The sequence below is a fragment of the Phyllostomus hastatus genome, unplaced genomic scaffold (genome assembly GCF_019186645.2).
Source record: "Phyllostomus hastatus isolate PE091 unplaced genomic scaffold, TTU_PhHast_1.1 phas_contig_1, whole genome shotgun sequence".
In the NCBI taxonomy this organism is placed as follows: Eukaryota; Metazoa; Chordata; class Mammalia; order Chiroptera; family Phyllostomidae; genus Phyllostomus; species Phyllostomus hastatus.
In genome coordinates, this window is record NW_025333498.1 from 30,519,695 (window position 1) to 30,546,236 (window position 26,542).

Below are 26,542 nucleotides of genomic sequence, written 5' to 3' on the forward strand. Positions count from 1 at the left end.
CTCTAATCATCTATTCCTAGAAACACTTTGCCAACTTTTATTGAATGTCTACAATGTGACTATAGGCACAGTGCCCACAATGACTTCATCCCATTCCCTTCATTTCTCATCTGAAAATGCCAAGTAGCTTGTGTTCAGGAGCTTCCAGTGGAATGTGAAACACATTTTAATATACAAAACCTGAATCATACATATTAACTTAGTTTCAGTGGGAAGATGTATTCACATTTTTCAATAATTATTGACAACCTTCCAGAATGAAAGCCATTCATAAGTTTGGTATGAACAACAGTTAAAAGCAAATTCATTAGCAAATTAATAAATCAAGGCAATTTGTTTTAATGTGAATAATGTTAGTTTTAAGGAAGACACCAAGCCTTCATCACAACATTACATGAAAATATGTAGTAAAGTACTGTAAAATTGTACACACTTATGAAATTAAATATTTTTCCCATAAGTTGGAGGCAAATACATTTTTGTTGGATATTTATAGCTATGCAATGTCTTTGAAACCCTCCTTATTTTGGCATCTTTCCATGAGTCAGAAAATTAAGCTGTTCATACTCTTCTGCAGGCAGAGGACAGGCCAGCCTCAGAGGGTCTACAAGCAGCCACGTGAGGAGGTGACCATGGTATGGTGGGGAGCATCTGTGTTGGACCCAGCAGTCACAATGTTCATGGATACCCTGACTTAGAATCGGGCTCTCTGGCCTTCCTAGAGATTCCATAAGTTGACACCCAAAAGATTTTAATAAGTTTCTTGTCTGCTTACACAGGCCAGAGCAGATTCAATTCAACCAAAAGTCCTGATGAGTGTTACCATAAAACTAAGTATTATGACTAAAAACAAACATAAACAGGCCCTCTGAAGAAAGCCAAAACCTCACTCCTCAAATCTAGACAAATATTTCCAAACACATAGATATATTTCATACTCAACACATTCAAACTTTCTTCCCACACTAACTCCCATTTAATCATTACATTACTGCCTAGTCATTCAAATTGAAGAACATGAATCATTTTATTGTTCCTGACCTCCCCCAGCCCCAACTAGTGTGCAAACTCCACGAGGACAGTGAAGTCTGCCTTGTTCACAGATGTACCTCCAGAGCCTAAGACAGTATCTGGCACATGGCTGCCAATCAAAACATACATCTGATTTCATCTTTACCACCACAGACAAGTTCAGGCCTTCATCCTCTCATCACCTCTAGCTGGATCATTCTTTCAGTCTCTATCCTAACTTGTTTTCCTGCTTTAATTTCTCATCTTTTCAGGCTCTTTTCCATGCTGCTGCTCACAGTGATTTTTCATACACTACAATCCAACATTGTCCTCCTGATGCTAATGCACAACAGACCCACAGAGGATGACTTTCCAACATCCTAGTCTGGCACAGACTCAGACAGCTTAGTTTGGCACAGAAGGCCCTCCACAACCTGGTTCCTTCGGTTTGTCCTTTCCCACAGAAACCTACATTCTAGGCACTTTTAATTACTTGCAGTTCTCTCACATGCCATCCTGTTTCACACTTCCCATGCTATTTTGGGAATAGAACAGAAGTAGAGTCTGGAAACCCTTTCAAAATTATACAAATTCCATTCAGAATGGCATATGCAAGTACCATATAACAATATATATGTTAGATATGCATGAAACCGAACACTCTAATGATGTTTACCTTCACTATGTATCACTTAATAATGGGAATATTTTTGAAAAATGGTCTACTTAATTCTGTACCCAATTTTATCCTGATTCTAGTGTCTGATGTAAGCCAGCCTGCTTTAGCGGACACCAGTAGGTAAGCAGCAGGGGCGGGGGCAGTGGAAAATTTGATGGTGCCACACTGTAACTTTATTATGTCATTTCTCTTGTCTTCTCCCAGGTCTAGATGGGGCTCTTTCGATCACTAGTAGATTTAGGTTACTGTCATTACTCTCCAAGGGACACACTAAATTGGGATAGAATACCGAGTTATTCCCCTGTTGAAAAGGGAAGTGGGTCTTACCCTGAGACTATCACATAGTCAACTTATAACATTCACTTCTTTTTTTTTTAAAAAATTATTGTGTTAAGAAATTTAATATACATGTACATATATGTGTATATATAGAAACCTCATTAATAGGTAAAAAAATTTAAGCATAGCCAGTAACAAATTAAATTTCACTTAGTATTAGTGGAGAAAAATCACTGAAATGAATTATTTTAGAAATTTGTATTTATAAATAGAGGATAGGCATGTTCCACTGTCAAATATATCCTTTAAAGCATTGTCCTTGGTGACCACCAATCATTTCTCAAGAAGTAGCTCAACGAAAGTTGATCACATCCTCCTTTATGCTAAGAGTGTACCTAGTAATCCATTTTGATTTTTGGACTTTTCATATGATTGTAACCACAGTATTTGTTTACCTGTTTTCACTACCAAACTATGGCCTTCTGGAAGGTAAAGACTGTGTCTTAATTCTACCTGCATCCAGCCAGCACTGAGGAGCATACTAAATAAATAATAGCTGATCTTAACTCTTTGGATTGTTCTTTTTAATGCAAATTCTGTGCAATTTTAGAAATTCTTTGAATCACCTACCCCCCTTGTTTTTGGCTCTTTCTATATCTTGTAGAAAAGATGTTTATTGTTTCTATTATATTATTCATTCAACAAATATTTGTCGATCATCTACTGAGTGTCAGACATTGTTAGAGGCTGGGTTATAACAGTGAAGAGAGAAAAAGTCCTTGCCTTCCAGGTGCTTACAATTGTTTTGCAATTACTTATTACAGTATCTGTGTGGCTCCCCAAACTGGATCACATACCCCTCAAAACCAAAAGGGTGTCAAGAGACTTGAAAAGCTGACTCTAAAGCCAAAATCTTTTAAGAGGACTCTGATGGATCCAGCAGTGTGCTGAGTAAAGAAGCATTCACATAACAATAAAAAATGTGATACATTTATCTTTTAAAACACAAGAGCTAGCTCTCTTTCCACTCACCTATTAAAAGGAGGTAAATTGGCATTGATACTACCCAGGTAGGGATTAGTACATGAAGCCTCTGGCAGGAAAGATATGTAGCTCAATTCCCACAGCTCAAAAATTGTAAAGGGCTGGGAAACCAGCTTGTCTGGGAGACCACCAACATAATATTCTACATGTGCAGTAAACCTGACATTCCCCCCTTTATATTATGATAATCTCTTCAAATAGTTGTTTAAACCACCAAATTCAGGAGCATTATAGGATGTACTTATTTCACCATATTGGCATATTCTCCCATAATATTTTTAAATGATCCTTAGGTTTTGTTCCTTTACTGAACACAGATAATTAATGAACACTATTTGATCATATGATCACTAATCTTATTATAAAAGATTTTAAGGTACATTTATTTATACATTGCTGGCCTTACTCTTTTCTTTTGAGTTTCCTATTAGTTGTATTATTTTGAGCTTGTACCATAAATTCTGAGTTCCATACAAAAGTTCTATAATTCTACTGCATGTGTTAACTCTTTAATTCAACAAACTATCATATGTTTACAGATGAAATCTCAGTAGCTAGAGTAAATTCCAAGCTGCTTTTCTCTTTCTTTATGCCTTTATTAATGTCTTATCTTCAATATATGGTTTGCTCACTTAAAATATTACCCTTCAATTTTTTCATGGTACTGGTAGGCTTTACTATTCTACTAATTAAAATTACTCCATTAGCCTGGCTGGCGTAGCTCAGTGGATTGAACTCGGGCTGCAAACCAAAGTGTCGCAGGTTCAATTCCCAGTCAGGACACATGCCTGGGTTGCAGACCATGGCCCCCAGCAATTGCACATTGAAGTTTCTCTCTCTCCCCCGCTCCTTTCCCTCTCTAAAAATAAATAAATAAAATCTTTCAAAAAAAAAAAATAACTCCATTAGCAATTGTATAGGTTTTCTGGGTTCTAAATCCATTATGAAAACTTCTGGCAACTCCATTGGTTTGTTATAATTACCTTTGGAAACCTATTAATCTAGTATTTATAACTACTTTTAAGCTGATTCCAAGGTCTATTTTTCAGTTAAAAATGAAAAAAGTAGGTTTGTTTGGGGTTTTACTTTTTGGCAATGGATTCACACTGTAATTATCTAACACCTCTTATCCTCTAGGCATTACAAAATGCTTTTTAATGAACTGCTTCAGGAATCATAGATATGGGCTCCAGGTAATTCCATATATCCTACTAGGCACCTAGGATTTTTCTCCTCAAGAATTTAGCTGAGTAACTACTAAACATTCTCAAGTTTTAGTCTCTACTTGGAGTGTTATATGATATATTTAAACAAACTTCTTCATCTGAGTAATCCATTCTGTTGAACACTTCAATTTCTCTATCTTCGTTAATTATAATTAAATTAAACCTTCAGTTATAATGTAGAGATAACATCATAACATATTTCAAGTCTTATTTCTGCCTAGTATTGCTCTGCCTTCCCTTTTAGTTATTACATTTAAAACTTGACTCAGTTTTCTTAATGCATTTGTAAAATAGTCCACTAGTATCTTATGCGTTCTTAGCTAGGTAAAGCCACTCTGTGTCCTAGGCTTTCTTGAGTGCATTTGAATTTATGTGTGAGAATGCCACTCTTTGTATATAATGCCTGTGGAAATCTCGGGTCTTTTTATTCTCATATCAGCATGATGAGCAGTGGGGTCTAGAAGACTGAGATGGGATTGGGGGCTCTCTAATGCTACACACCGTCTTCTGATGTTCCAAGAACTCATACCACCTACCAACATCTAACTGTTAGGTTATAATTAGTTTTGTTTTTCCTGTGTTTGGGCATTAGACACCTCATCTCTGACTTTAATTACATAACAACTGACTAAGAAATATAAATCCTTTACATTAAACAGAGACTTAATTTCTATCTTAGCATCAGAACAAATAGAGCAGTTACACAAAATTAAACAATATATCATGATTATTCTTCTCAAGACAGGTGCAGACAGCTCTTCCTTCTTCCACTAGGCTATTTTAGTAAGTCAAAGTTAGAAAGACCAATATGTAGACCAGGCAACAGGGCTGAAGCAGAGGGGAGCTGGAAGGCAAACAACTATTTCTATCCACCACATTATCATCCCTAAGGGCTCTGAAGACCTGACCCTAGTTTAAAAACAATCACTAGCCTATGACAATAAGGATATTTTAGCAACACTCAGAAAGAAATCTATCTTGGTATTTAAATACATTTTTAGAGCTTCTTCAAACTTTAGTTATAATCTATTCACAATCAATCTCAACAAAAACAAAAGCTCTTCCTCCAATTCACAATCTTTCCAGGACTGAGGTTCCTTTCTGCATTCTCTTTACCAAGGAAGTCAGACCTTTGACAATTCTCTATTGGATGACGACTGGTTTCCTTCTTTGTAAGAAAGGACCACTTTATCTCAGCAGTCAGGAAAAGTGCAACTGTAACATGACAACATGTTCATAATTGAAGTTTATCACTATTTTTATGTGTCACGGGTTTAAATTGTCCTGAAAGTGGTATATGTATATAATTTGAACGAAGCAAGGCATGTGGGATGGGCAAAGGGTCTCTTTTCATTATTATTTATTTATCTGAGGGTGATATTGAAGTTATAGAAAAGAAAGGGCACTTGAATTGAAAATGATGTCCTTCACAGGGGATGCAGCAGCTCCTGACCTGCTGGAAACAGAGGATGGGCCTAGGCTCCCTCCCAACAGTGGGTGAACTTGTGCCAATCCAGCTGTACTCTAAACCCAATCACCTGTGTGACCAACAGAAGGAGCAAACAAGAGAGCCATAGGATGGTAGGCCTGATACTGCATGGAACAGGAAAGGTCAATGGTGTACAGTTTGACCCATACGTATACTCCCTCTCAATGACACTTTCCATTATTAAAAATATGCCCATGGTCTCACAAGTTGCTTTTAAAATTTTAGTTTTTTAAAAAATTAATAAGCAACAGGGGCAGCAAAGTATGGTGTAACAGGACCATCTTGGTTTCCATGGGGTGCTGGCAAGTGTAGAGTACAATGTATAACCAGCCACGGTGGTAGACATTTGTAATCTCATTACTGGCTCTAGTTTGTTCTCACCCTTGGTTTTGCAGTTCACTCCACTTTTCACTCATGCTACTCTACCATAATTTTGTACCCTCAGAACAGCTGCCTAAAATGAATTCCAGGAAAAGGAAAGATACAAATAAATAGTATTACAAGCAGTCTCCTAAAGAGAAAATTCATGCATCTGATACATAGCAAACAACATTAAAGGAATAGGAAATACTAGATAATAGCCCATTCAAAAATTCAAGCAACTTTTATAAGGATTGGAGGTGAACACATTTTGGAAGAAGCGTGACTTCCTGTTAAGCGCATCCCACAATAGGTTTTCCAACCAGTGAAAGTAGAAATTAGAGTAGAAGTGTTTTCTAACATTTCAGTTGACATTTGAAAGAGTGAAAGCAACTGAGATGAAAATAGTAAAACAGCTGAACACAGCACTTGACTCTCTTTCCTAAGTATTCTGTCATAACTCAGGATGCTATTTAGGCAAAGGGTCAGTCTTAGAATAGACTACTGCAAATTATATATGTCGATGGTCTATGAAATGTCAGTTTTCCTCATTTCTATTCTTCTACAACTGTCCAAAGGTGAACAAAGAAAAATTTTAGATTTAAAATGAAAAAGAACACACAAATACACTTAAAAAAAAGAAATGTATAAAACAATTCAAACCTTACACTTTCAAAATAAAGTTAGCATTGGTAAAAAGGAGGGCAAGGGTCCTGTTTATGCACTTGCTTTACATGAGACAGAGCACAGGACTAAGCTGGAGAGATCTAGACTAACAGATACCCTGGCAGACATCCAAATCTCTTAAATATTCATCATTATAAATAGCTTTATAATGTATACAGCATCACTTTGTACATTATGTAGAATTTAAAATGCTTTGAAACCCAGGAAAAATTTATTTATTTATTTTTAATATATTTTATTGATTATGCTATTACAGTTGTCCCATTTTCCCCCTTCTCTCCCCTCCACCCTGTACCCCCTCTCCCACCCACATTTCCCCCCTTTAGTTCATGTCCATGTGTCATACTTATGAGTTCTTTAGCTTCTACATTTCCCGTACCATTCTTGCCCTCCCCCTATCGATTTTCAACCTACATTCTATGCTACTTATTCTCTATACCTTTTCCCCCTCTCTCCTCCTCCCACCCCCCTGCTGCTAACCCTCCATGTGCCCTCCATTTCTGTGGTTCTGTTCCTGTTCTAATTGTTTACTTAGTTTCTTTTGGTTTTGCTTTAGGTGTGGTTGTTAATAATTGTGAGTCTGCTGTCCTTTTACTATACATGTCTTTTCTTTATCTTCTTTTCTTAGGAAAGTCCCTTTAGCATTTCATAAAATAAGGGCTTGGTGATGATGAACTCCTTTAACTGGACCTTATCTGAAAAGCACTTTATCTGCCCTTCCATTCTAAATGAGAGCTTTGCTGGAATGAGCAATCTGGGATGCAGGTCCTTGTCTTTCATGACTTGGAATATTTCTTTCCAGGCCCTTCTTGCCTGTAAGGTCTCTTTGGAGAAATCAGCTGACAGTCTGATGGGAACTCCTTTGTAGGTGACTGTCCCCTTGTCTCTTGCTGCTTCTAGGATTCTCTCCTTCGTTTTTACCTTGGCTAATGTAATTATGATGTGCCTTGGTGTGTTTCTTCTTGGGTCCAACTTCTTTGGGGCTCTCTGAGCTTCTTGGATTTCTTGGAAGACTGTTCCCTTTGCCAGATTGGGGAAGTTCTCCTTTTTTATTTGTTCAAATACGTGCTCAATTTGTTGCTTTCCCCCTTCCCATTCTGGTACCCCTATAATTTGGATGTTGGAACGTTTAAAGGATGCTCTTAAGCTTTTCCTCGAGTTTTTGAATTCTTATTTCATCATGCTTTCCTGTTTGGTTGATTCTATCTTCCTTCTGGTCCACTGTATTGTTTTGAGACTCAGATTCCTTCCTTTCACTATTGGCTCTCCTCCGCGTATCTTCCTGCATCTCTTTCATGGTAACCTGCATCCTTTCACTAAATTGCGCCCAAAATCAACCAATTCCGTGAGCTTTCTGATCACCAGTGTTTTGAACTGTACATCTGATAGATTGGCTATTACTTGGTCGCTCAAAAGGATGAGTCCTCGGGGACTGATCTGCTCTGTTGGATACATGTCTTTCCCTGTCTCTCCTTTTTTTTTCCCTGGTCTGGTTGCTCTTGTTACAGTGGGGGGCAGAGCCTTGGGTGTTCACTGGGGCTGGGCACCCCAGTCGCTAGATTGTGACATTATATGTGGGGGCGGGGGTGGGAGTGGGGACGGGAGGGAACAATGGCGGTAGTTCCGTTCTCCTGGGCTCAGACCCTTCTCTGGGATCCTGGGCTGCGAGCTCTGCCCTGGCCCACAATCGCTGCCTCACTGGGTCCGCGAGCCGCAGCTTGCATACTCTGGGATCACCGCTGTGTTCTTGCGCCCCGGATGGCTGTTGCGCCGATTTCACGCCCTCCACACAACACCGACCCGCGCCTGCCCCGCACCCGCCCGGCTCGTTGTCTCCTACCAGTCTGGATGTACGGGTCTACTTCAACTTCTTGGCTGTCCGATTTCCATTCAGATAAATCCTCTATCAGATCTGGGTGTTATTCTATCTGTAAATTATTGTCGTAAATTATTGTTGTTCTAATCTTGGTTGTGCAAGGAGGTACGGTGCGTCCACCTATTCCTCCATCTTGCTGGAAGTCTCGGAAAAATTTATTTAAAATAAATTTCAAGATATCATAAACCTAATTTTTTATTAACCCTGTATTCTCTTGATTATTTATCCTGTTTAGATATTCAAAAGCAAATGATTTATTCACATTCAATTATTTGATACTCATATAAAAGCACTATTAAATTTGTTGTGTTTAAAATGATATTATCCAGAGTAAGAACTTATTTTATAAACAACAGAGTTTCTTTGAGAAAAATTTTATTCTCATGATGAGTGTAAAAAGTACATAATATATTTCTTAAATTGCTGCTTTGCTTTTTGAAGAAAATTATCTTTCTTAAGGTATAATAGCATTTTCAGCTCTTGATTCATGAGCATACATCATAAAATAGCCATTTTAGTGCTGAAAGAGGAGTGAATTCACATGTGGGATAGAGTATAGACCCGATCAGCAACTGCCCTGGAAAAAAGAATAGACAAATAAGGATAAAGTCAACATTTGTCATAGCATATGCTACATTTCTATGTTGTAAGAGGTATGGAATCTAGGAAAGTGGTGCCAGAATGCTTTAAATCTCCCCCGAACACTCTTCTGGATTCCTAATTTGTCTCATATCTCCTTACTTCCCTTGTCTCCTTCTCTTCTCCATTTATCCCCAACACATAAATGTGTACATTTCCCATACTACTAAATAGGGGAATGAAAAGAAAAAAGCCTATAAGAATAAACGAGAAAGAATGATGATAACAATATTGGAGGAACAGGGTAAAGTCTCTCAAAAACACATTTTTGAGGTATAAGGGGTGATCCATAAACACTGTGCAGCGGTTGAATAGGCACCCTCCATGGCAAGTAGACAAGGGAAGTGGTTGGACAGAATTGCTTTAAATTCCTAGATTTCAGGTTCAGCATTCTTTGGAGAAATAAGAAAAGATCAACGGTTTGCAATGTGACAGAAGTAGAGAATCAGCTTTATCCGTTTCTCTGTCTCTGAATTTCCTATGAATTGATATTTATATCTAGATGGTTCGGCAATTTTGGAGCAAGAATGCGTTATAGGTGACGTGATGTACTTCCCATTGTATCACATCAGTAGACCACAACTTCTGTTTTGTGACATTAACGCAGGTAGATCAGTCGGTTCAGTTGTTTTTGCCCGATCCATTCACTGTAAAGTTTCTCATCATCTTTTCAGCTAATGATTTTAGAAGCTGTTGGTGATCACTGATCCAGATACATTATTTTGTTAGTAGTTGCAAAATGCACCCAAGATTTTTTAAATTCTAAACTTAACATACTACTAACATCAATAATATATTTTCTATCCTGGCCAGATGTCTCAGGTGGTTGGAAAAGGATCTCACACACCAAAAGTTTGCAGGTCTGATCCCCAGATGGAGTGCATATGGGAGGCAATCAGTCAATGTCTCTCTCTTTCTCACACATTGATGCTTTTCTCTCCACTCTGCTCCCTTCCTCTCTCTCTAAAATCAATAAAACATATCCTTGGGTGGGAATTAAAAATAATATAATTTCTACCTTTGTATTTATGTTCATATGGAATATAATAGTTGTACTCACTACTTACAAATAAGTTTTTACTGAAAATCATTTTACTAATGCAGAAAATAGATATAAATCTGTATTTTGTACTTTCTAACACCAGTTCTTGTATCATGGTCATTAAGATTATCCGAATTTTCTCTGTAGCTCAAACAGCACTATTACCGATAACAAAACTGAAGGTGGGTTGGTGATAGATCAACCTTTTATTGGCTTGTTCTGAAGCAGAGACTACACATCATAGGCTTCTAGAATAACTGGCTGTTTTTTGTTCCTTTTCAAAAAAATAAAGCTAGAAGAAATAAACATACATATATTCCCTAAAGACATTCCTTTTTGGATTATGTGCAAACCAAATGTTGTATCTAAACTATTTGACAGTGGTTAAAATGTACAATTGTTTAATATAAGATTTTGGTTTTTAGCCTTGAAAATCTGTAGCCTGCAGGCTTTTCTTCCAACTTTAGCATCAGAGTGCTTTTCCACCTATTTAATTGTGGAGTAATACAACAGCAGAGTAGAAAAATCTATGCAAGAAACAGATTAGATTGATTTGTTATTAAATAGATTGTGAAGCCTTAGGGAGGATGGCTATAATAACAATTCAGGCACTACAAAGTCTGGCAAACTCATCAGTTGTTTTTTCCTCTCTTTGGCAGATATGTCATGTTCATTTTTATAGCAAACTGATTAACTGCTGAAAATGCACTAATGGATGGCTCTCACATTTAGGTAAAAAATCACATTTCAAATTTCCCTTTCCATACATCATTGGATTAGAACTGTATAGGTAGTTCTCTGAAAGGTTAAGGAAACATCTCATGACACACATGAGTCTTTCTGCTCTGTCCTTAACCTGTCAAATGGTAAGGAGAATGTGAACTTAACATCAACCTTCCTTTATTTCATCATGGAGATTACAGTGATTTAATGAAGGAATAATGAGTCCCCCCTGCAAAAGAACAAACTGGAGAATATGTTTTTCAAGAGTGTTTTCCAGACTCTCTAAATTAATATCTATATGACTTCCCGTAACGTGCTTCTTACCAATCAAGAAGAGAAATGGTAGCCACTCCAGACTTTCCATAAAGAAAAAACAAAATAGTGGTAGTGGACATAGGGCTGTGGCATAGGAGTTTTACAGTTGTCTTTTCTAGTAAGCATGATTTTATACAAACTGTGTCTATTTGGGGTGGCAGAGTGAAGTTAGGTGAAACTTTCTCAAACCATTTACTGACACTCCAGTGGAAAACCAATAGAACAACACTATTTTCAAGGAAAAATATCATCCTCATGATAAGTTCAGGTATATAATAATTAAAACTGAAGCAACTAAAGGTCAAAATGAAAAAAAGTTCTATTAAACAGAAGATAATGGGTACAAAACATCTAGGATGAATATCTGTTATGCAATAGGTGCTGAATGAACATTGTTCTCCTCCCTATAATTTTAAAGAAGTATTTCACTTAAGGATATGAGAAACAAAGACACTAAAGTAAGGATTCCTGAAAGACAGTCAGGATAGCAAACCTAATATGCTCAATACAGCACTCTTCACAAAATTAAAAATGATAAAATAGAGACATATATTTATTCAAAGCACCTACTAAGGTGCTTTGTCATTTTGATAGTTAGGCATAATGATCCCTTATGGAACACTGAAAATTTTTAGACTTTTGTATCTTTGTATCTATCTCTACAATAAAGCAAAGGCATTGCATAAATTCAGAAGAAATCACAAACATTTGCAGGAAAAAAAAAACAGAGTCACTAAAGAAAATGAGGAAATAGTAATGTTAGTATCATCCCTTTGGGCTTTCACTTATACTAAGATGCATATCTGGATAATTTGGCATCTATTATATACCATGTATAGAAGGTGGTTTCTTCTACCTACTTGTCCTAATACTAAAATATTTGTATTCTAAAAATAGATTAATATGGTGTACTTTGTACTGTAATGTGCTGTGTTGTAAAATTTTAAGATACGCATCTCTCAGTTACTTCAGCTGAAAACAAAAACAAAAACAAAAAACAAACAACTAATAATAGAACCCCCGCAAAAAGAAGCAAAATTACTCATTTACGAAATGGATCCTATAGATATGAAAAGAGACTCATCCTGACTAGTCATCACCAAGAAAAAAAAAGCAAAGTAAAATGAGATAACATTAGATTGGTGACATTTAAAGAATCTGCCTAATATTAAATATTGGAAAAAAAAAAACAACAATTTTTTGGACCCTGGAACTTTTTCATGCACTACTTGAGAGGATACAATTGTTAAGTTACTTCAGAAAGCAATTCAACAAGATCTGGAAAAACTGAAAATATGCTTTCATTATGACCCAAAATATTTCACTTCTAATGACATATTTTCTAGAATCTTACTTAAGTAAACCAGAAGATATGTCTAAAAATATTCATTGTTGCATTATTTATAATATTAAAAAGTGGAAGTGGAATGTGCTTCAATGAGAATGGCCAAACAGTTTAATATTTTGATATATAATAGCAATTAAATAAAATAACCTAGAGACCATAACAAGAGACAAAGGACATTATATAATACTAAAGGGATCAATCCAACAAAAGGATATAACTCTTGTAAACATATATGTACCCAACACTAGAGCACCTAAATATATGAAGAAAATCGTGGTGGACAAAAAGGGAGAGGTCAACAGTAATACACTCATAATAGAGGATTTTAACACCCTACTGACAGCAATACACAGATGAACCAGACAAAAAAATCAACTAGGCAACAGCGACCTTAAATGACACACCTTATCAGATGGATTTAATTGATATTTACAAAACATTTCCTTCTAAAGCAGCAGAACATACATTCTTCTCAAGTGCACATGGAATATTCCCCAAGATAGGCCACATATTAGGACACAAAATAAGTCTTTAAACATTCATGAATATTAAAATCATATTGAGCATCTTCTCTCAATGCAATGGTATGAAACTAGAAATCTATTAAAATAAAACTAAAAAGACCCAAACACATGGGGGTTGGATAGCATGTTACTGAGCAATGAATGGGTCACAATGATATCAAGGAAGAAACCAAAAGTTACCTTGATACAAGTGAAAATGAATACACAACAACCCAAAATCTATGGGACACGGCAAAAGCAGTCCTAAGAGGAAAATTCATGGCATTATAGTCAGGCATATCTCAAGCAAGAAAAATCTCAAATAAACAACCTAACCCTATACCTAAAGGTACTAGAAATGGAACAAATAATGCCCACAGTAAGTATAAGAAAAGAAAGAATAAAGATTAGAGCAAAAATAAATAACAGAGAGACTAAAAAAATTCAAAAGAGCAATGAAATCAAGAGCTGGTTATTCAAAAAGGCAAACAAGATTGGCAAACTTTTATCTAGATTCCTCAAGGAAAACAGAAAGAAGACCCAAATAAATAAAATAAAAAATGAAAGAGAAAGATGTAACAACTGACCCCATAAAAATACAAAAGGTTGTAAGAAAATATTTAGAAAAACTCTATGCCAACAAATTGGACAAGCTGGGCAAAATGGATACATTCCTTGAAACATACAATCTTCCACAACTGAATCAGTAGGAATAAAAAAATTTCAACAGACTAATCACAACTAACAAAATCAAGGCAGTAACAACAACAACAACAACAAAATGCAACTCACAGCAGTCAAGTCAGTAAAAAACAAAAAAACAAAAAACCTCTCAGCAGTCCTGGCCAATGTGGCTTTACTTCAGTGGAGTGTCGTCCTGTGCAAAGAAGGTCATGGATTCCATTCCTGGTCAAAGCAAATATGTAGGTTGTGAGTTTGGTCCCTGATAAGGACACATACAAGAGGAAACCAACTGATGTTTCTCTCCCACACTGATGTGTGTGTGTCTCTCTCTCAAATCAATAAATGTATCCTGGGTGGAGACTGCAAAAAGAAAATCCTCAGCAAACAAAAGTCCTGGACGAGATGGCTTCACAGGGGAATTTTACTAAACATTCAAAAAAGAACACCTACCCTCAAACTCTTCCACAAAATTCAAGAGGGAAGAAGACTCCCAAACTCATGTTACAATGCCAGCATTATACTAATTCCAAAAGCAGATGAAGATACTACAAAGAAAGAAAATTACAGACCAATATCCCTAATGAACACAGATGCTAAAATCTTCAACAAAATACTAGCAAACATGATCCACCATCACATTAAAAAGATCATATGTCATGATCAACTGAAATTTATTCTGGGGATACAAGGTTAGTACAATATCTGAAAATCAATAAGATACACTACATAATCAAAATGAAGGATAAAAACCATTACGATCAAGTCAATAGACACAGACTAAGCATTTGATAAAACCCAGCACTCATTTATAATAAAAACTCTCAGCAAATACAGGGAATATAGGGAACATACCTCAACATAATAAAGGACATGTATGATAATAACACAGCCCACATCATACCCAATGGGAGAAAACAAAACCATTTCCCTTAAGATTAGAAATAAAACAGGGATGTCTGTTTTCACTACTCTTGTTCAAGATGGTACTGAAAGTATTAGCCACAGAAATTAGACAAGAAGAAACAAAAGGCATCTACATTGGAAAGAAGTAAAATGTTATTAACAGATGACATGATGTACTATCTAGAGAAATGAAATATTCCAACAAAAGCTACTAGAATTGATAAATGAATTCAGTAAAGTAGCAGGGTACAAAATTAATATTCAGAAATAAACATTTTATACACCAATAATGAACTATAAGAAAGAGAAACTAAGTAAACAATCCCATTTACAATTTTAACAACAAAAAAATTAAGGTACCCAGGAATAAATTTAACCAAACAGGTAAAAGATCTGTACTAAAAAAATTATAGGATACTGAAGAAAAAAATTGAGGAAGATACAAGTAAGTGGAAGCATATACCATGTTCATGGATAGGAAGAATTAACATAATTAAAATGTTCATACTACCCAAAGCAATCTACAGATTAGATGCAATTGTGATCAAGATACCAATGGCATGTTTTACAAAACAGGAATATTCCAAAAATTTATATGGAACCACAAAAGATCTTGAGTAGCCTCAGCAATCTTGAGAAAGAACAACGTTGGAGGTATCACACTAAGTGGCATCAAACAATACTACAAAGCCATAGTAATTAAAACAGCATGGTATGGCATAAACACAGGCATACAGATCAATGAAACAGAATAAAGAGCCCAGGAATAAACCCACACCTTTATGATCAATTAATATTTGACAAAGGAAACAAGAACATACAATGGGGTAAAATTCTATTCAATAAATGGTACTGGGAAATTTGGACAGCTACATGCAAAAAAGTGAAACCAGACCACCTCCTTACACCACACACAAGAATAAATTCAAAATGGATTAAAGACTTAAATGTTACTCAAAACCATAAAAATCCTAGAAGAAAAAAGGCAGCAAAATCTCAGACATTTTTATAACAGTATTTTTTGTGATACATCTCAGGAAAGGGAAATGAAAACAAAACAAAACAAAACAAATGGGACTACATCATAAATAAAAGAACCTTTTGCATAACAAAGGAAACCATCAGCAAAATGAAAAGAAAATCCACTGAATGGGAGACCATATTTGCCAATCATACATCTGCGAAGGGATTTATTTCCCAAATTTATAAGGAACTTATAAAACTCATCACTAAACAAACAAGCAATCCAATTAAAAACAGGGCAAAAAAGGGACCTGAACACACACTTCTCCAAAGAGGACATAGAGATGGCCAACAGACATAAGAAAATAAGCTTAATGTCACTAATCAGTAGAGAAATGCAAATTAAAACCACCATGAGGTGTCACTGCAAACCTGTCAGAATGGGTATCATCAATAGCCTTGCAGACACTGCCACTACTTCCCTGATGCTTCCCGCACCCAGCCATGGTGAACCCCACCATGTTCTTTGACATCGCTGCCAATGGCAAGCCCTTGGGCCACTTCTCCTTCAAGCTGTTTGCAGACAAAGTTCCAAAGACAGCAGAACTTTTGTGCTCTGAGCACTGGGGAGAAAGGTTTTGATTATAAAGGTTCCCTCTTTCACAGAAGTATCCCAGGACTTATGTGCTGGGGTGGGGACTTCACACACCATAGTGACACAGGTGGCAAGTCCATCTACGGGAGAAATTTGTAGATGAGCATTTCATCCTGTAGCACACAGAGCCTGGCATCTTGTCTATGGCAAATGCTGGACCCAGCACAAACAGTTCCGTTCCTAGTTTTTCATCTATACTGCCAACACCGAGTGGCTGGGTGGCAAGCATGTGGTCTTCAGCTAGGTGAAAGATGGCATGGATGTTGTGAAGGCCATGGAGCGCTATGGGTCCAGGAATGGCAGGACCAGCAAAAAACATCACCATGTGTACGTACTGACCATGGACAACACTAAAATATGTGACCTGTCTTTTATCTTGACCACCAGATCATTCAGGAGTGCACCCCTCACCCCCATGTGCTTGGAATGTTCTATAATCTTCATGCTCCCACTGTAGTTCATTGGATTCCATATTTTCCTTACCCTTCCAAGTCGAGATGGATTGCAGAGTTAAGTTTATGATTATAAAACAAAAACTAAACAATTGTCCAAAAAAAGAATGGCTATAATCAATAAATCAACAAACAGGTGTTGGCAAGAATGTGGAGAAAAGGGAACTCTTGTGCACTATTGGTGGGAATGCAAATTGCTATAGAGTCTCCTCAAAAAGTTAAACTCAGAACAGTAATCCAAAAAACAAACAAACAAACAAACAAACACCAAAACGACCCTATGTTCATTGCAGTGTTGTTTATAATAGCCATGTTTTGGAAGCAGCCCAAGTGTCCATCGGTAGATGACTGGATAAAAAAGCAGGTACATTTACACAATGAAACACTACTTGGCTATAAAAAAGAAGAAAATCTAACCTTTTGAGACAACATAGATAGGCCCGGAGAGTATTATGTTTAAGTGCAATAAGCCAGTCAGAGAAAGACAAGTACCATATGATTTCACATGTATGTAGAATCTAATGAACAAAATAAACTAAGAAGCAAAATATAAACAGACACAGATTGATAGCTTTCAGAATAGGGGTGTTGGAGGGCTAAGTGTAAAAGGTGAAAGAATTAAGTAAAAAAACAACAATCTTATAAACATAGACAACAGCATGGTTATTGCCAGAGGCAAAAGAGTGGTGGCAGGGGGAGATGAAAAAAGGCAAAGGGTGAGTAAATTGTGGCAGAAAGAGATATGACTTTGGGTGATGAGTGCACAATGTAGTATGCAGATGATATGTTATAGAGCTGTACACTTGAAACCTGTATGGTTTTATTAACCAATGTTACCATTATAAATTCAATTCAAAAAATTTACCCCCTGCCCCAAAACATACAGAAAAGAAAATATAAACACGATCTAGTAGTTGTTTCAGTGGTGGAAAGTATTTGCATGTCCCTAGTAAAAACTGATTATTGAGTTATTGAAAAATCCTGGTATACCATCAAGGTTGAGAAGTTGGAAAGGGTTAATAAATAAATATTCACTTACTATCACATGCACACACATGCACACACATAACCTAGATCTACACATATCAACATGGAGAGATCTCCAATACTTTGTAGAAAAATCAAGATACACAATGACACATAGACTGTAACATCTGTGTAGGTTAAAAAAGCAACAAAAAATATTGGCCAAGGATATACATGATATGAAAGAACACAAAATAAACCTGAAGACAACAGTGGTTAACTATTGGGAAGAAACCATGGGGAAGAGGGTGCTCAAATTTTATGTTTAATACATATATATTTTTTAAATAAAAATGTCAATGAGGAATTATCATAATTTTCAATTTTGTCAGGCACTTAAATTTTTGTTATTCTCTGTACTTACTACTTTTTAACATTTCTTTAGATACACATGAAAAAATACAGATAAACCCCAAAAGGATAGTAATAACAAAACATATGATTAAAGTAATTATTAATCCCTATAAATGAGTAAAGGTAAACTTTTTCAGGAAGCAACTTGAAATACACTATACAACTTATTTAAATTATAATTTATCAATATATTATCAGTGATTTAAAAAAACTAATGCGTAAAGGTAGGGTTATTCTTGTATTGATTCCATAACTCATCACTGTTACTAATTTTAAGAATAGTAATTATTGAATGTGACCTATGAAAAATTATACAATTAAACAATGTTATTTTAGTTAAAATAGCTTTTTAATAGAATAATTAAATTATGGCATGGCACATATTTTAGATGCATGGGCCTCTAAATTTTAACAAGTATTTTCCTCTTCACTAATTAGGAAAATTAATACAGCTGGGCTGCCTCCATATGTAAGCAAATGTATTAGAAAATGTTAAAACAATGTGAAACTTTGATGCTAACTATATAAACTTGATTTCTTCTTGTGGTTCTTTCTAACCAAATCACTCACTTAACATAATGAAATGCTCAGTATAAGAAACAGCCTAGCCCTGGCTGGCGTAGCTCAGTGGATTGAGTGTGGGCTGCGAACCGAAGTGTCGCAGATTCAATTCCCAGTCAGGGCACATGCCTGGGTTGCAGGCAACGGCCCCCAGCAACCGCACATTGATATGTCTGTCTGTCTGTCTGTCTGTCTGTCTGTCTCTCCCCCCTCCCTCCCTTCCCCCTCTAAAAATAAATAAATAAAATCTTAAAAAAAAAAGAGGCCTATAAAAGGACCTAAGTTAAAAAAAAAAAGAAACAGCCAATTCATTTTGAAATATTTGTTCACTATGGTTAAAACATTTTGTTGTATAATGTTCTAGGTCCAGAAAAGATTTTATTACTTATGAAAACTACTTGGTGCTTAAAATTCAAATTCTACACAGTAACATTCTTAGGTTAAAATAGGTTAGCCTAATGGAATACTAGTTCAGTTACCTTGGGCTCACTTGCTCTACAGAAGACTTAGTTATATGTTTAATTCAAATGTGTAGGGATAGTTGTTACTTGGATTTGTATATCCCAGACGAAACTGGCTTGTGACAGGAATGTCAAGAAGTAATCATTAAAATGCCTTCTGCAAGAACTGTGCTTGAGCAAACTGCTCCAGATAAATGACTTCTGCAGAGCTGCAGGTCAGCCACAGACCCATCCGTATCTTTGAGATATAGTACTCTTTACTGTTTACAGCAGGAGTTGCATTGTAAAAATTGAGTGTTACTGAATTTCCTGATAAGAGCATCCACTTAATAAATATTCACTGCAGAGATCCCCAAGAGGGTTTCTCATAATCACATTCAAATACCAAATACTTTATTCTTCATTTAGTCTGAATTAGAAATGAAACCAGAGAGTTTTATTAGTTTGACCATTAAGAGTTACTAGTGACCAACTACAACACTAAGAAAGAAAGTTGGGGGAACTATTGTACATTCTGATGACTACCATGGGACTCCCAAATAGGTGCATCTACTATGAACTTAACAAGTAACTCAACTGGGACAACTAGCTCCGAAATCTACAAGAACTTTCTGTAACAAAGAAAAGGAGAAAGGAAAGAAGACAAGTCCTTGTGAGGGCATGGGAAGGTGGGTACAGAGGCTAAAGGGAAATCTCTATGTCATTTCTGTGTCTCTCTCAATGCACAGAGCAAAACCCTTGGGATTTTCCCCTCTTAAAACCTGAAAGATAGTAGCATTATTCACAATAGTCAGAAGTGGAAATAAACCAAATGCTTATTAGATGATGAAGAATATATAAAATGTGGTATATATTCATACGTGGAATATTATTTAAAAATTAAAAATGGATGAAGTATTGATACATGCTAAATATGGGTAAGTCTTGAAAACATCATGTATGCTAAATATAAGAAGTCAGTCACTGAAGACCATATATTGCATTATATCATATAGGAAATGCTCAGAATAGGTAAATCCATAGACAGAAAGTGGAATAGTGGTTCCCAGGGGCTGTGGGGAGGGACGAATGGGGAAGGAGTGCTAATGGGCAGAGAGTTTCTTTTTGGGGTGATGGAAATATTCTAAAATTAAACAATGGTGTTGGATGTACAACTCTGTGAAAATACTAAATACTGAATTGTATACTTTAAAATTATGGTGACATATCTCAATAAAACTGCTATTTAAAGAACTCAGGTTTTGGCTGGTGAGAGTACCAGCTGGTCAAAGGGACAGAACTTTATCAAGCATCTTCCTCAAGTGGTACATTACATAAGGAATAAACTGTCAAGGCACAAACAATCTTTTGCAGGAGTCTTCATTTTTAAAGAACGTATCATTAAGAAGGTTTATTTCATAATGACTTAAAAATAATTGCTGAAGAAAAGACTTGAACCATGAAAAAGCCTTTTCTACTACTATCAGCGCTTAAATTAATCATTTTTAGAATTTTTATTAGTATCAACAGAAGCCTGATGGACACCAGAAGGGGACCCTATAAAGTATAAAAATATCTGAATGGCAGTGGGAAATCAGATCTTTTTATTAACAAAAATAGCACAGTTCTTTCCTTAAGGGGCAATAATAAGACTATTTGTCAAGATTGCATGACCTTCTTGAAACCATCAAGAATTCTATTTTAGCAGGGCTTTAAACTAACTGAAAAGGTAGAGATAATCTTAGTGAGACTGTGAAGTTACTTGAGTTCAACATTGCAAAACATTTTTCTCAGGGTCTAGAGTAACTTAGTAATACCAGCAGAAGCCAGTTAAAGCATGGACAATGTAAAGGGACTATCTGCTTCCAAATGAGGTAATCAATTCTAATGTACAAAATTCAACACAAAAACCTAAAACTGTGCTTTAATATTATGAGTTACCATTAACATCTAATGATTTCTATAATTATTAAAAGGTCTAATTTTCTCTTTTTGGTTTCAGTATAAATAAAAAGTTAATGCTCCATCTTAACGAAAGGACAAGCTATGATTTACAAGATAAAATATACAGGACTAATTTATGTAGCCCAAACAAATAAACTTTTTTCTTTATGCATCTACAACTTATCCAGAAGTAACTGACAAAGTTTCTCAGTTTCTGGGTAACAGTAAGATTTCAAGTCTACAATCATGAATAGCTTGGAAATTCGGTACAATAAAATTTCAGAAATAGTTTCTTGAATTCTAAGATGATCATATTTTCATTTACAGACTCTGCAACTCAAACTATATTCTCTTTCTACAGTGTTGGTACACAAAAAGCTGAACTATTAATACAGTTTCTCTGCTTGCATGAAACATGCAGCACTGGCCATACCGTGCACATTTGAAGGCTAAATTCACCTTGCCGTATTTCCCCTGTCCGAGCTTCCACTCACAGGGTGCAGCTTGTCAGTGTAAGGCTGTAGAGATCTCTAACTACTGCTAAATTAGCATCCCTAGGCTGCAGGTCTGGCCTTAAGTATCTGCCCCCTTGGGAATCCCTCAGGCAAATGGGAGCCACTAAAATTTAGGCCTGGTATCAAAGGACTTTAAAAAACAAGATAAAAATGTTCACCAGAGTAATTACCTCTAACCTGTATTTTTTTAAAATGAAGAGAATAATGTGTATTCAACTTTTATTATAACCACTTTTATTTTAAACCACTTATAAGTGGGTTGCCTTGTTTTGGAGAGTTAATGGAAATATTTTGTATGTTGATTGTAGTTATACAACTTCATGCCACAACTCATGTCAAAAAAACCATAAAACTGTATGCCACAAAGAGTGAATTTTGCTATAACTCACTCTTAATAAACCTGACTTAATAATAAAGCAATTATCTCTGAATGACAGAATTAGAGATTTTCCTCTACACTTTCTTGAACTTAACAAATAGTCTAAAGTGAACATAATGTAACTGTAGTCAGGAAAGGAAAGAAAAAAACAGGATAAGATTCCTGCTGTGGCCATCCTGTGCCCCGCTTCCATGCCCTTGGGGAGTGTAGGCGGGCAGAGGAAGGCCCAGAGTAAGGAGGTGGGCTCCTCACTGTGGGTTATTGGGTTCATTTATTGCCACCTCATCCCATGAAATCTAAACTAGTGTGAAAATAATATAAGAAGAAAAAGAATAAAGCCCATTTTCATCAAAATTTAGACATGAATGTTGGTGCTTAGCCTGTGGGAGGCAAGAGGTTTAAAGGGTATATTTCCTTCCAAGGTACCTGGGCTATTAGATTCTCCTGAGATTAGGTTTATATACCCTGAAGGTCATTTCTCTTCCTAAGGCATGCACCCTGTGCACCTGCACAGTGAACTGCAACACAGGATATCTCACATCTTGGTACCCATTGCCACGCAGGACTCTAAAAGGCTCGGAAGGCTTGGAGGATCTGAAGTTGAGTCATCCATCTATATACACTAAATATCATCCTTGAGCCAAACTGGAGTGTCAGAAATAGCTCCCTGGAGAACTACTTTCAGCTAAGGTGCTATTCTAGCCATTTACATTCTATTTAGTAATAGAAGAAAAAGCCAGATGAGCCTGATTTTGTAACAGACAAACTGCTAGGGATGCTGTTTGCTTCATCATACAGTGGGGTCTCTCAAAGGTGACTCACAGGAGAAAACACTCCAGTCTCAGACCAAGAAACAGCAGATTCTCCTGAGCAGCCTGGTTTTTATCCTCTAGACACTCTGAATCATGTAATTCATTAGTGTTTCTCTCTTTAGCATGGCTACTAGGACACTTAGAACCAGAGTGGTTGGCTCCCTTTGTATTTACGTTTATGGAGTGTTAACAACATATGGTACATTTTGTATACAATTTTAACCTTGGCTTCACCTTATTTTTATAATCTGCATCTTCTCTTTAAATTTTCTCACTCCATTTTCAATTTTCTTGTTTTTAAAAGATGTTTCAAATACTTTTGGAATGAGATAAAATGTTAAATATGTAAATAACTATAATATATACTCAGTAAAAATCTAGAAAGTTTGTAACCTTTCAATGAACTGATTCTATAGCCTACTTTCAATGAAGTGAAATATCAAATACATAACTATAGTATACTCAAAATAAATACAGATTAATATCTTCTCTATTAATTGATCCAACAGCCAACTTTAAATGAGGTAAAATATTAAATACATAAATATCTATACTGAACTCAGTATAAATGCAGAAAGCTATAACTTCTTTATTAACTGTTTTCATAGCCTACCTTCAATGAGGTGAAATATTAAATACATAGGAAATTATTAAATGCAAAGGTAACTATAGTGTACCTGGTATAATAGCAGAAAGTCTATTAACTAGTCCCACAGCTCACCCTCAGGGGTTTTCACAGTTGCAGTGATAATTTTTGGTCTGATATATCATCTTTGGATACAGGCTCAATCAATACCAGATTAGGGATCATTACATATTGATATTGTTTGTGGTATTAATGTTTTGCAGGAAATAAAACAAATGCAAAATCTTATCAGAAATGGAGTTTTTATTACCTTATTTAGAAATCAGTACTTCCACAGAGTCATTAATAGAAAACCAAGCTATCATTTTAATTAAGATTTTTTCAAGTTCTCAACAAGGCACGTTGCAAGTGAACTGCAAATGATAATTGTGCAGTTCATTTTTTAGGACATTTCCTAAATAATAACATGCAGAGGCCCAGTTTCTCTACGTAGAAAATGGGAATATCTTATGGTTTGGGTTAAAAATTCATCTTTGGTAGTGCAAATGTGAAAACAGGATTGCTCAGTTCTGGAGCTACTCATGTGGCAGAGGGCTCCACAGTGTATTATTTAGCACAACATAAGAGGCATTTGTTAATGGGACTTCATGCCACTGCCCCCTTATTCACAGGGTGAAGCCAATCATGGCAAGCTCTGGACAACTCTAGATAACTATAAAAGTAAATGATAATATAATTTCATTTCCCTTTGAGTTATTAATGCCATCTTTGATTTAGAAAAAGTAAGGAAGTCTTACTGATCATCTTACAAACTCTGACACAGGATCTAAATCAAACAAGATGAAATTTCAAATGTCCCATTTTGCTAATTAAACTCACTTCATGTAAGAATGAACTAGGAAGCTACATGACCATAAGCAACAAGCCCACTCTGAATTTCCTTTGAATAAATCAGAAATGGCTAACAGGCAAGGGGGGCTTCAAACTAAGAGCTAATTTCTGCTTTTCTGTATCTTTGGATTCTGATTCTGAAAATGAAAATTGGTGAGAACTGTAAGACACAAGGGAGATCTCTCAAGTCATAATAACAACCTGTACTCCTTTCACTAACACTGCTTTCTAATGGGTTCCTTGCCAGTGTGAAACCTGTTGTTCACATAGAGTAATGTCAATGGTCACCCTGAGGTCCACTGAAAAGCACACAGATAGGTATGAAGAAGGCAGAGGTAAGAATGAGTAGACAGAAACCCAAAGATGCCAGGTAGATTACCCTACCAAAAATGGTAAAGCACCCTTATTTGAACTCAGAACACCCTGGGCTTCATTAAGGGTCACTGTCCAGTCAATGAACGTTTGGCAGGGTGGCTGCCTGTTGAGCACCATGTACTGTGCCAGAGCTGTGGGGTGGGCCTTATCACCTCATAGGAGAGCTAATATAGACACAGAGGAATAGTTAAAGAGTTTAGATGACGACAGATGACTTTCTTGAAGAAACTTGGGAAAGGCTGTAAGAAAGGTTTAACACTTAATTGGGAGCACTGAGAATATACAGAAATCCACCTGTAATGGGAGGAGGGCAATCAAAGTAGATCAATTATCATTCATTGAAAGAAGAAATCCACCTTATTCATAACCCTTAAGATTCCATAACAGGTTCCCCTCTTGTTGCTTGGCCTCTCTTCATTCTGACCTATTCACGCACTACACCTCGGGGTGAATGCCACCAACTATGACCACAACAGCAACAGCAACTTCCGATAAGTCTCCTTTGTAAACTTAAGTAAGGTGAAGCTTACCATTGTTGGTTCCCAGTTCCCCACAACCAAATGCCAGCTTTACCTTTCCAACTTCGCAAATCACTAGGTCCTTTAAGGACACACATCCTAGACACTACTGAGCTACTTCACACTTTAATACGATAATAACATGAGATCATATACATCATTATACATGCTTTTTGTGTTTCTCTGGTCAGCTCAGCTCTCATTTCTGGAGGACCCATTCACTCAGCCAACATTCACTGACTGAGCCCCAGTGACATGCCAGGCACCATTCAGACACAAAGCACCAAACTCACTTAGAGTTAAGTATTACCCATGTTACTGACAACATTCTAGCAAACCTATGGATTTAGTAATTCAACTACGTAACCTTAAAATTACTTAATGTTTTAAAACTTAAAGGAAAGTACAGTAAATAATCTAATAACCATGCACATATCAATCACCCCCTCACTTAACAGATGTTACTACTTTGTCATCTCCAAATGGCAATTTTTTAAAAAAGATTTTATTTATTTATTTTTAGAGAGGGAAGGGGGGGATGAGAGAGAGAGAGAGAGAGAGAGAGAGAGAGAGAGAGAGAGAGAGAGAGAGAGAGAGAGAGAAACATCAATGTGCGGTTGCTGGGGGCCATGGCCTGCAACCCAGGCATGTGCCCTGACTGGGAATCAAACCTGCAATGCTTTGGTTCGAAGCCCGCGCTCAATCCACTGAGCTACGCCAGCCAGGGCTAAATGGCAATTTTAATAAATCCTAATTCCTGATAGCTTCCCCTTCCCTTACTCCCTAGAAATACCACTATCTGAAAATGGTGTCATTCCAAAACAATTTTTCTTTTACTAAAATTGCATACATTCACAAACAATAGCAAACATTGTTTAAATATTACACAGTATTGTTATATGTATTTAAAGAATGTTTATAATGATAACCTCCTATTCCTATTTTGCAACTCGTGGTTTTCACCCAGAAGTCTGTTTTGCAAGATGCCCATATTGATACATGTAGACCTAGTTATCTCATTTTAACTGCTCTAGAGCTGACTTTTCCAATTTATTTACCATTTCCATTCTGATGGACAATTATGTCCTAAGATTTTACCTTTGCAAATAATGCTATAATGAGCATTCTCATATATGTCTTCCTGTGTGTAGCACAAGAGCTCCAAACCCAAAACGGGAAGCTGCTTAAGTGTTCATGATATTCCAAAAAAACCACTCAGTGGATTGGCTAATGTGGACACGTTTTTTATTATACACACTACAG

General features: G+C 36.3%; 1 protein-coding gene and 1 pseudogene across 14 annotated transcripts in view; one reads left to right on the forward strand and one right to left on the reverse strand.

Moving 5' to 3' along the window:
• The window catches only part of PKP4 (plakophilin 4), a 254,638-nt gene that overhangs the window by 83,428 nt on the left and 144,668 nt on the right, over nt 1-26,542 (reverse strand). The window lies entirely within an intron of this gene.
• LOC123813421 lies at nt 16,276-16,883 on the forward strand (annotated as a pseudogene).